Source organism: Condylostylus longicornis, unplaced genomic scaffold (assembly GCF_029603195.1).
Source record: "Condylostylus longicornis isolate FDR11 unplaced genomic scaffold, ASM2960319v2 ptg000018l, whole genome shotgun sequence".
Taxonomy (NCBI): Eukaryota; Metazoa; Arthropoda; class Insecta; order Diptera; family Dolichopodidae; genus Condylostylus; species Condylostylus longicornis.
Window position 1 is genome coordinate 13,597,313 of NW_026577987.1, and position 13,873 is coordinate 13,611,185.

Below are 13,873 nucleotides of genomic sequence, written 5' to 3' on the forward strand. Positions count from 1 at the left end.
AATTAAAGAGAATAATAAGGATTATTTTCTGAATTATTGATAGCATGAATTTTAATTAACGATTATAGCCGATGTGCAAGAATTCGCAATTCGCAAAAGTTTTAGACTTTTGATACAATTGTGTTTTTTGAGATGAAAAATAAGTTCTAGAGCCTGAAGAAAGACAGATAAAAGGTTAGGAGAAAAACAAAATTATATATTATGTTAAATTGTACTCTGATTTTTTTGCGAAACTCTTTTACAAACTTATACTTCTGAAAGTGATAAGCCGCAAGTAGGAGTAGAGAAACTGAGGTTATTATAGTATTTTCAAAAAGATTTAGCTGATTCATAAATTCTTAACTAAATATATTTATAACAATACACCATTATGGAACTGATGATCTTAAAAATTTCTTTACATTGCAGAATTCGTGCGGTAAAACTCTGACAAACCGCACACTATATTCTTGAAACAGAAGATATCCGTCTCTTTTGTCTTTCAAAAATCTTCCTTCCTCTTTTTTGTTGACGGTTGTTATATACATTCATCTCTATTGTTTATAGTACAAAGTAAATTTGCAAAGAATTTTAATTTGGTTAAGGGTATTTCAGTTCCGAGTTCCGTACTTTAGAGTTGGTTATAACCATTATCAAAAACCCAGTTATTTAAATTTAGTGTTGCTTATTTAATTTTTTAATGTTCAGATTTGATTTTGTAATTTCGTTTAAATTATAATTAAAACTTAAAAATATAAATGAGACTGAAATCTATTTATGTATACACCATGTCAATTAGGCTCATATATGAGTGCCTGATTTTTTAAATATAATTTTATACATTTTTTTTTTTAATTTCAATTTATTCAACTAAAATTTACTCCACCCATTCTATTCGGAATCCATTTAATAATGGGGCAACAAAAAAAAGCAACAAAATTATAAGCAACAACTAAAAGTAGTGGTATTCAAAAAAAAAAAAATAAAAGCTTTCTTTTAAATATTAATGTCGAAAAATATACATACTTATGTATATATACATACACATATTTATAAATACAGTGTAGGTAATGACGTAGGTAAATTTGTTTTATATATACAATACCAATATCACATATGAATAGGTGTACAATGTGTGTATTGAATAGCAAGCAAAATAACAAGTTATGATTGGATTGGATGTATCAATTGAGGCGGTATAAATTATCATAAACTATTTTTTATATTTTTTTTTTTTTTTTTTTTTTAATTTTCTGTACTGTTTTTGTAATTCATATATAAAGTTAATATGAAAATGAAAAAACGGTATATAAAAGTTGTATAAGCGATTTTTTTTTAATATTTTACAATTACAATAAATTATGTTGAATGTGCTGTTTTACAATGCTTCTGGTATATATTGTATATACGAGTATGTATATTATATGGTATGCATATGTGTATGTAAGTTTATTAATTTAAATGTAATATGTCGTTATTATATTAATTTATAAATAATTTTTATTTTGATATTATTAAACTTAATATTTGATTATTGTTGCTGTTGTTATTTATTTTCTGATTGCTGTAACAGTTAGTTAGTATGTTGAATGTATAGATCTAAGCTGTAAGATTTTATTTATAACAATTTATTAATATACATAATGTATTTAAAATTGAATAGAGTATAACGGCAAAAATATTAATTTACATTTACATATACTCGTATTGTTATGTAATTGTTGCATACTCTCTTGCAGAAATATTTTTTTCAATTATATGAGCTTGTAAATTCATTAAAATGTTTTGTAATTTTTTATGATTTTAAGATAATATTGAAATGATGATCTCAGCTATCCCTTCCATCATTTTTCCAATAATTCGTTTAAATAAAATTTTGTTAATCTATACCTAATTTTCTGGACATAAGACTAATTTGAGCGTGCATGTTCGAACCCCGAAAGATATGCAATTTTCAGTTTTACAACTGTTTAATTTAGATGTGTGTGCAACGATTTTACAATCGAGTTGTAATTACAACCCTAAAAAGTTAATGTCTCCATAAGTCCTACAAATAATATATTTTCATAGCATTCCAATTGCATTTCATTTATTATATTTGAATTAAAAAAAATTTGTTTCTATACAGAAATAGAATATGTTATCATAGCAGAAATAACATCAAATAATAACTGAAATAATAATCAGAAATAATAACATTAGGAAAGTTAAGTGTACATGAGAATGTAATTTTTAAAAGTGTAAAATATGACCAGCATCTACGACTAGCGTCTGAAATAAAAATAATAAATGAAACGAGCTGTTTTTTATATATATCAACGTGAAATAGGATTTTTTCTATCTTCTCCATTATTCAACATATGCTTCCAAATAATGGGGTTTAGAAGGTAATGCAAATCATTGAGTAGTTGAGAAGAAGTTTAAGCCGAGTGATAGTGTCTTTTAAAATTTGCCGTAATCTCAAGATATTGGTTTTTATTTAACTGTATTTTAAGGGATTAAATGTAAAATTATTTCATTCATTTTAGATTAATAAAATACAATCAAAAACTTATACAGGGTAAAATAGTTGACATATTGAATTTTTATTAATTTTACAATACCTTCATACTACAACAAGCACTCAAAAGCTACCGCCGACATAATTTAGCTTAATTTGCTTTTTATTATGTAATAATTATAACTTAATAATATCATGGAACTACATATTTAAAACATACACATTATATCTGTGCGTATTTTATTAATCGCATCGAATATAGGTATGCCCACTACAAATTGTTTGTATAAAAAAATTTTTTTACAAAATGCTTAAAAAAAACGCATAAATTTTTATATTTTGCTCAATTACACCTCCATTAATTTTTTTTCTATATTTTTTTAGCAATATTATATATAGGTATCTGTGCATGTATATGAATGCATATTTAAAAGTATGCAGAAATAAAAAAAAATCATTAAAATTCATTCATTTTATCTTTTAACATTTCTATTGTCCTTCTATGGTTAGAAATGAATAATATATACATATATTATATAGAATTGAAATTAATTTACAAAATATTAGAAAACATTTCTTAAATCATGCTGTGATTAACAACAGGTGATGATAACCTGTAGAGATTGTATAAAATGTAAAGTTTTTCTTTACTTTTGATAAAGCGACACAAGCGACATAAAAATGTAGTAGTAAAAAAGTTGATTTTTCAAGAAAACATTTTTTTTTTTGATTTAGCGTACAAAATGAAATTGTTAAATTTATAAAATTCAAATTAAAAAAAAAATATGTAACAATTAAACATATAGTCAGACATTAAACCGTTGATTGGTTCCTATTGGCATTAAAGAAAGAAGAAAATAATAAAACAAAAAATATTATTATAAGCTTCGAGGAGTAGTTGTATGGTAGTTTGCTTTGAGAAAAACCCAATAAATCAAAAAAAGTATGAAATTTTAATAACAAAAAAAAATTCAAGTAAATATGAAAAAATTTTAGCAAGTATTTCAATGCGTGCTTTGCTGCTAAATGACATTTTTGAAAGAAATTTTAAATTACACAATTTCCTCCTACAAAACATTGTCTCAGTGAGTATTGGTATTTGAATTGTAATTGAGGGAACTGAGAAAAAAATATAGAAATGTATTGTATATACGCATCCATAGTAAATGACACAATACCGAAAATAATTATAATGCAATAATTAATCGATGGGTTATAGAGGAAATCTTACATATTTCAGCGGGGTATTAGTGAATAAATTTTGTAAAATTGATTAAAAATTCAGATTCTAGAAGATAAATTTTGTATTTTCTTAGAATTTTGTGTAAATTCACCTCACTTACGTTCGAAATTTTGAAACGAAACTTTTTAAAACCACCAATTTTTAAACAAACTTAAATTATTCGGAAAAACTTTTTCGAGCCAAACGGTTCTCTTTCAAATACAGAAATAAGTTGATTGCACTACATTAAATAAGTTGATGAATGAATCTTAATGATTTATGATAATGAAATAAATGAATCTTGAAACGATCTGAAATTCTGTTCCATGAATTTCAAATCGTTTTAAGATTTAATTGCTACCATTTCTGTATTAATAAATACACTCATTCTACGAGATTTATTCTTAGTATTGAAAGTGTTCCCAAATTATATAATGAGAAATATTGTTCAAATGCAGCATCCAATAAGTTGATTAACAATGATTGAATTTCAAATAATAGTGGATTACTAAACTATCAAACTATATACAATTCTAATAACTATTAAATTCTTAATACTTCTTATTGCCAATTCCTGTTATAACTTTTAAAATAATTTCTTATCGAAACCCATTATAGAATTTTTTTATACCTTGCAATTGTGCTTTGAATAGTCAATAGTATCACTGCAACTTCATACTATTTTTACAAAATAAATCTTAAAGTTAACCTTAAAAAATAATTTATAATTTCTCATGATTTTACACACAACACATAGTGTTGTCAAATACAGGGGAAATGATGTTAAAATATTGCTTTCTCATATTACAAATTTATAACATTATCACTTATTAAAACTGTTACTTTTTTACCATATCTATATATATATTTACTATAGGTATAGGTCAAATATATATATATATATATATATACATATTTCGTGTATAATGTGTACATAGTATACACCTTTATCATAATACATAAATCAATCTGATATTTATTCTCAATATCTTAAATTTTTAGCGTTTTATATCAATATATGATAAACAAGTTAAATAATTTTGTTATAATATAATATTTGTTGGTGAATTTTACATACACTTACAAATATTTATGGGAGTACATACGTGTACATATATCTCATGCCATCTATAGAGATCAGACATAATATTCTTGTATGCATGTATGTATTAAGGCAAAAAAAAAATGAAAAATTAAACTATCTAGATACCACATGGTGGAGTTGTATAAAGAGTATACAATATAGAGAAAGAAAAGTTAAATGGAAAGTTAAAAAAAGTAAAAGAAAAACAAAAATAATATCAGAAAAGGATAACAATATCACAGAATATAAACGACGTTATTCAGACCGAAAAGTAACAAAACAAGTTAATGAAATGTTAAAATAAAATGAAATATCAAGATGTAGAGGTTTAGATACGTTGTAGAAGGGTAATTAAAATCCGTTGATTAATATGTAAATTTAATAAGATTAAAATAATGTTTGAGTTCAACGAATCAAGATATTCTTGCGGATAGCCTTAAGGAAGGACGATAATATTAATTTTAGAAAAATAATATACTATGAAAGTGTTATACGTGTACAATGTTAGCGTATGTTTTAATATGTGCTTATAAATTTGTAATAATAGGTAATTTAAGCGAAATTTTTTAATTATACAAAATATAATTATGTAGATATATACACTTTTCAATAATATATTTAACTTTCAAGATTATTTTATTACAATAAATTGCTTACTTAAAATCTAGCTACTTTTCATATTCAAAATTATTGAAAACTTTAATCGATATATTTCGGATTCAGTTGTGCACTGGAGTCCAGAAATCAATACCGCATTAAAGACAATTTCGTATTTTCTTTGTATCTTCACTGTAATTATTGAGTAGAATAGTGAAATTATAATAAAAACATGTATGCAAAAATATTACTGCAAAAAATACTTACTAAATTTTTCAAGATTTTGGTTGGAATATTACCTAAAATTTCATCACAAATATTTCAAAGTTTATAATAAATTATTTTTCTAAGCAATTCAATAAAATATTAAAGGTTGAGACTATGAACCTGTAATTCTTATATAATTTTCTTTGAATTTTCAAAAACTATTCCTTTTTTCAACTATATGAGTTAAAATTCCTTTGCTATTCAATAATTATGATTATAACTACATATACACATATATTGTACATCTTATGTTTATGAAATTTAAATTAACAAAATTTAATTTTATGTATATATAGATAGGATTAATTTGATGAAGGTCAAAAAATGTCTTGACTAGAAATCTAATTAGAATTCTAAAGTTTATAATAAACTATTGTTGAAAAACAAAAAAAAAATTGTTTTAAAAATAATTTTATGAAAAATTAGGCATGGTAACAATAGAGTTTTTACTAATTTATTTAGCTGTAATTACTTTTTAAGATTTAGTGCTTTAGACAGAATATATAGAGCAAGTATGCAGACAAATTATGCGTACGTAGCCATATTGGATATTTTTTATTATTTTAAATTATTTAAAGGATGAAATTATAAAAATGTTGAAATTTTTCACAAAAATAACAAAATTTTCCATTTCTTTGCTTCAAGGATTTTGTGCTGTTAAAATTACAGCATTAATTTGCAATTGAAATATTAAAAGTGTTCTACTGGTAACTGATTCGATATTTTATAATATTTTTATAATTTTACAAACCTTGGTATAGGCACTCCATATTATGTTTTAAATTAATATAGTTAGGTAAAATTTTTAACAATTAAATATTGTACAATAAAATAAAAAAATTTAAAAAAAATGCACACATTTTTCAGAATTTTTAAAATTTTTGCAAAAAAATTTTGTTGAAAAAATTCTACAATAAATAAATATAAATTAAGGATTTCTTAATTTGAATGCAAAAAAAAATAGAAAAACTAACGAACATTGGATTAAGGATAAGGAATTAAAATATATGTAAAATTTTTTAAATAATCTTTTTCTATTGTTAAATTTATAATCCTTTTTTCGCATAATTATTATTATAAATGTCTATATAGAACTTAAAATAGTAGTATAGGAAAAATAATCATACCATTACTGTATAACATTATTAAACACCATCACATTACCATCATGAATTTTCATTCGATTCAATTAAATTTTAAAATAAAACAAAAAAAAAAAACACAAAAAAATTAAAATAAAATAGAAAAAGATTTTTCTAATTTTTAGGTTTCTGTTTTTATATTCCGAATTAATAAAAAATATTTCATTTTATTTAAATATCCTTGTACAAAAATAAAAAAAAAAAAAATTTCGTAACTATAAAATATTCTCTATAAATTATAAGTGTTTGTAATATTCAACAAAGAATATTAGAGCTTGTTTTACATTTGCATAAATTAATTTGAAATTAAAATAAATTGGAAATTATTAAATTCAATTTTCATTCATAATACAAGTTCAGTTCACAGTTTAACATGAGCCAAGTTAATGTCTAATATATATGTAGTCGACGGAAGTCAAAGGCAATGATTTTGTAAATGTTTTAAAATTTCTTCTCTTAAATTTTTTTTTCTCTAACGGTGCATTAATCTTTCTAGACTCTAGAGTCATAATTCACATTAATCTCAAAATTTTTCTGCTCAATCTATTCCAGGAATTAAATTTGTTTTTTAAAGGAGGCATTCTTTTCGTTCTAACTATGAGTCGACTTACAAACGTCTGTTGACGGTGTCTCGTGTTTCCGTGTTTCCTATATAAATAATATATAATTAGATTGATACATTGAACAAAATTATACTAAATTAAGAACATGCAGCTACAGAAAATTGAAAGTTCGCTTTTATTTAAATGAGTTTTGAGGCTGAGGTTTTATATTTGCAAAATAAATTGTAACTCTTTCATGTTACGTGTCGCATTTATTACAATAGCGACGAACTAAACAATAAGCTAATAACAAAAATAAAATCAGTAACTAAAAGTATATCCTAAAGTTGACTTGATAAACTGCACAAGCACTCATTACATTGAATTGCATTGGTATATGTGTGTATATTTAGTTTTCTTTTTTTTTTTGTTTTTTAGTTATAAAGTTCCATTATAAAATGCAAAAAATTATTATTGGACTTGTACATTATCATTATAATAAATATATATTATATTATATAAGTATGTATGTATATAAAATTGAAAAACTGTATATAAGATTTTAAAAGTAATTAAAAAAAAAAATGAAAAAAAAATTATTTTAATTCTTACATAACATTTTTTTTTTGTATATATTATAATTTAAAATTATGTCGGAAATTTTATTTTTGAACAAAAAAAAAACTTTTATTTTAAGTTTTCTAAAATACGTACAGGGTGCTTTTGAAATATTAAAATTTAAATTATACGTTGTTGTATAATGATTCAGAGGACAGGAAATTGTAATTTATAATTATAAAAAGAAGGTTATGCTTTGTGACACACGAAGGATATTGTAGTGAATTTTGTGTACGTTTCTAATAAAATCTGCAATAGGTATTCGCTATCACTTAATTGGCATACTTAAAATATTTGGGAAAAACGAAATTGGAGAGTTGTATTTATTAACAGTGCCAGTATACAAATTTGACCTTAAGCAATTTTACTATATTTAAATTATTAGAATTTTTAAATTATTTTTAATTTAAACTCTATATTATGTGCATTATAATAAGTAAAGGCACTTATAATGTGTAAGACCCAATAATTTTTCTTTTTGGTGCATCTACAATGAAAATGTCATATAAAATAAATTTTATCACTTCATATATTTTATCTGTTATTACACAAATTATAATAAAATTTTATATACACATATTATAGATAATATGTATTAGAAGATATACAATAATTCTATATAATATAAGTTTCTTAATACAAAATTTCTAAAATTATATACGCATTATTATACATTCATACACATATCCATATTTAATATATAATGAACATAAATATTCATATAAAATTTTAGTGTATCTATATATACATAATAGTATATATATACGTATATATATATATATTTTAATTTATATTGAAAAGTAGTCTTTGAAATTAATCTACATTATGAGAAGGATCTAAAAAATTATTCCTTAATATTATATTTTATATACAATTATAATGTACATGTATGTATATGCAATATATGTACATGAATATTATATATTTATATATCTAAAGTTTTTAAAATGAAATAAAACAAAAAAAAAACATTGGATTAGCATTTCTCATTAATGCAGACTGGAAACTTAATTGGGACTCACCATTGCATATATGTGTATGTATGTATATACTTTATAATTATTGTTGTATTTTTTTGTCCTTACTTCCTTATTTAAGTACATACATATACATATATTTTAATGTTTTATAATCTCCATTAGTATAGTCATCACTTATATTTTGTTGTAATTGAAGTTTTTCATAATAATATCATCTATTTAGTTTTGTTAAAATTTTTTATATATAATATACATATGTATGTACCAAATATATATATAATATGTATTTGAAATTTATTATTATTATTTAAATGGTTCATTTATACGTGTACATACTTGTATTCATACATAAATAATTATAAACAGTGTAATACCAACCGGTAGTAGTTTCTTTCAAATATTTCTTATATACATAATGTTATTTATTAAGAGACTATTTGCTTATACTATATACTTATACATCTATATATCTATATATAGAATAAAATTACATATTACTGTTTTAGAAAATATAAGAAAGACCACTATCACACTATTTTCATTTGAATATAACGACAAAAGTTAATTTTATCTACATAGTTAAATAATGTATAACAATAATTTTTCTCAAAAATTTTAATATAACAGAAAAAAAAATTTCCAACTACAAAACTATCCCAGTTGTAGTGTTGTTAACTCATACTACAATGCAAGAAAATTGAATTTCTTTGTTACATATATGATGTTATTGTTGTTGTTGCTGTTGTTGTTGTCACTGTAATATTTTGAACAGTTATTTTAAGTCAGTCATCGGTAATTATAATCATTTCTTTTATATATTAGTTTTTCTTATTTTTTTATGAATTATATAAAAGCCAAAAAAAAAAGAAAAGGATAGTAACATAAGGATGAAGAAATTTTGGCTACAGAAATAAATTTTGTAGTAGGCTTAGAATGTTTGAGGACAAAGACAGATTTGTGTAGGAAGAGGGATAATATAAGAATTAAAAATAAATTGGTTAAATATTTAAAATTATGTAATACGTAATATGTATGTATGTGTTATTAATTTGTAAGGATATTTTTGAGAGTTGGACGAAAATTAAAAATGAAATTTTAATTATAAGAAATTTTTTTGGTTAATAATTTGATTTTTGTAATTATATTTTTAAATTTATAATTTTTTGTTATACAACTGCACTCAAACCCTATTTGATCAAACCTCATATAACTTAATTCTCTAGCTTGTTGTTGAGAACAATTTCTAGTTAATTTCCATTTTTTAATATTTCCATTTGGCGTAATTATTTTTCCTAAAATGTAGAGCAAGAATTGAGTTCAGCATGCAGAATTATGTGATTTAAAAAGAAATTCGGAAATACACAGGAAATATTTGGAAATTAATATTAATTTTATGAAAATATAAAAGGAGTATGCTCCCCAAATTCTGAATATTATGGATTGAATTTGTTATTATGCGTTTTTGAATCTTAAATTTGATTCTGAACTTCTTAAATAAGATAAGTTGTACTTCATATTTCAGGCTTATCTCATAATTATATTTTACTCGCATTTTTCAAATTTTGTATTTTATCATTATTTATAAATAAAATTAATTTTTTGCATATCCAAATAGAAAATAATCTTTTATTTTTATATTTTTATTTTTAAAATTTTGAAAATAATGTTATTTAAGAAACATGCAACCATAATTGTATAATAAATGTATGTAAGAATGAAAGATAGAGGAAAAGTAATAAAAAATGTTACAAATTAATTTAGAGTACTCTTGTAAGGATAATGCAAAATTAGTTCCTTTACATAATTCTAATATACATATAAGCAGTTTAATAAATACCTAAATCTGAAAATAGTATAAGTATATATATATGTATATATATAATTTTTAAGTAATAAAATTAGCATATGTTTTCTGTATACATTAAGTATAAATATTTTAATATTTAGTCCTGTTCATTAAGCTTTTTGCCTTATTACTAACACGAAATGTTTTCATTTTACATAAAACTTTTAAAAGTAGGTACACATATATATATATGTATATATATATAAATGGAAAATATAAAGTTTTATGTAAATATATTTATGTTTATGTATACTTATGCAATAAGACAATTTATTTATATACACATACATATTTCAAAAATTGTGTTGTTGCTTGTTGCAAGTGGCAGTAATGTCATCAGAAATTATTGTAAATTTTAGATGATTCATATACACATATACATATAATATGTTAAAATTGCAAGGAAAAGAAAATTATCAAAATTTAAATAATATTTAACATTTACAACAATTTTTTTTTTGCTTTTTATTCTTTTCATACCTAAATTGCATTATACCTAAAGTATAATGTTATTTTTGGCAAATATTCCATGAAATCGTATACCATACTCTGTATATGTATATAGAAATGTAATAAACTGACAAGGATTTGTTAGATTGTGAAAATCTAGTATTTAAAAATTATATAACGATATTATGAATATTATATGTTTGTGTGCATTTATTATGTTTATTAGTATTAGAATAACCGGCACAAATTTAATAAAAAAAATATATGTTATTTTGCTGTGACATTTAATTTTAAATCTTCGTAATATCTATAGTGTTAAATAGTGTTTTCTTAAGTCCTTTTTCTGCATATATAAATGGATTCGCTAATTAATGAAGGAAATGTAATTGGTTTATGCAAAATAATTACTGAGTACAAGAGTAAATTATTGTTGTAATACGAAATAAGTATTTTAAAATAAAATATAATCTAAAATCTGTTAATATATATATATAATTATAAAATTTAATAAAACAATTTAAATGTGTATTTTATGTTGAATTCTGAATTATATACTGGATCATCTGATTTTGATATCAAATTCTAGTGTTTTGGGGAATATAATATTATTTGGGAAATTTTATAATAATTTTAACCTAAAGCCAGATAGCCTTTTAAATGTTTAGCGATAAGTACTTACAACTAATTTCGCCTTTGAAATTCAAGATCTTAGATTATAGCTGATAGCATAGAGGATTATAGTTGCTTAATTAATATGAATGTTACCTAACTAATAAAAGCAATTGCCTAAATATGGAATTTTATTTATAATTACAAACTGTCAGTAAATCAACAGATTAAAAATCTCACTAGATATAGTGGATGCATAAATTCAATTAAAAAAAGAACCAAAATTTATATCTAAATAAAATAATTTTAATTTTATATAAAAAATAAGTTTGAGTAATTTAAATAATTAAGATACTTGCAAAACTTACCTAAAATAAAATTTTTTTATTAATAGAGAAATTCAAATAACAAAAAAGCCTCTGTTGTTCGAGTACAACCAGTTTGGTTTGTAAAAGAAAAGTTTTTGATTTATTCCTTGATTGTAATACGCATGGTTTCTCTTACTACATTAAAAATATTTTTCTAATAAATAAATCAATTACAATTGAAATTTTTTACAATTAAATTACGTCAATAATTATGCTATACAATACATGTCAAGTATATAAAAATATTATTATGTACATAATATAGAAATCTATATAAAAAATACAGGTTGTTTTGCATAAGCTTCTAAATAATTTCAGGAATGATTATTTGATCGCCTTTCAACAAAAAATTGTATTAGAACATGGCAATGCAGATTATCGTGTTTTCTGTAATAAAATATTAATTCACTAACGTAATAAAACATAACATACACTAAATATTTTTTGTTTAATATACAGGATGATTCCGTAATTAGTGACATAAAATATATACCATCATTTAAGGCAAAAAAAAATTTTTGTTCAGAACTATAGGTGTCAAACTTCAGTGGTTTCCAAAGTGCAGGTATTTTAAAGAATTTTCACACAATTTCTTTTTGTAAAAAAAATAAAAACCAAAATTTTCCAGAAATATTCGAGTTTTTTTGCAAAAATTTCAAGAAAAACCAAAAAAAAAAAAATGACTTTGACAAGCTTTATTTTGAAAACTATGATCCAGATCCAATTAATTCTAGAATCAAAAGCAAAGAACAATCAATTGACTGTAAAACAAGCTCCCGATGGTTGTTTTATGTTATATGGTTCCAAAGTTAGATTAATTTATTTATACCTTGTTTAGGTACAGGCTAAGTAGCCCTAAAGCGAGTATATTTGATCAAAGAATAATCTTTAAAACTATTATCCACACCGTATACTATGCGAAACACCCTGAATACTTTATGGAATCGAAAATTATTATAAAATCATAAAAGAATTTTTTTTATTTAATAATTTAAATTTTACTTTTTTCATAATATATTCATTTTTTTTTAATATTATATACGATAAAAATACAATTTTTTTATTTTTTCTAAATAAATTAATTAAATTTTCTTCATGCATTTTATTATCTTTTTCGGATACAAACTATAATTAAAAATTGAAAATCTCTATAATATATATATATATATTTTATATATATATATAATATATAAAATAATTAAGAAAAATTTAAATAGAAAGAAAATATCCATCATGAGGATTTAAAAATGACTTTGGTTTTTTTTTTTAATTTTTGCATTATACATACATGCATACATATATTTTTTTTCCATATAATTTTATTTTAAATTTTTTATTTTAATAAATTTATATAATATTTTTAATATTTTTTTTTTCTATTACTTTTGTTTTTTTAAACAGAATTATTTTATGTACCTAAATTTTGTCCGTATATAATTTTATTTTAAATATTATTATGTATGTGCACATACTTGTAGATTATATATATGAATAAATTGTATATTTATATACATACAAACATGTATGACAGTAATAAATTCTACAAGTTGTATTCCACAAACAACAGGAAAAGGGAAAACCTCAAACTAAAAAAAAATTCAAAACAGAAAGAAAAGGAAAAACAAAAACTAAAATAAAATAACAAAGTGTGTTTTTCACAAGGTACATG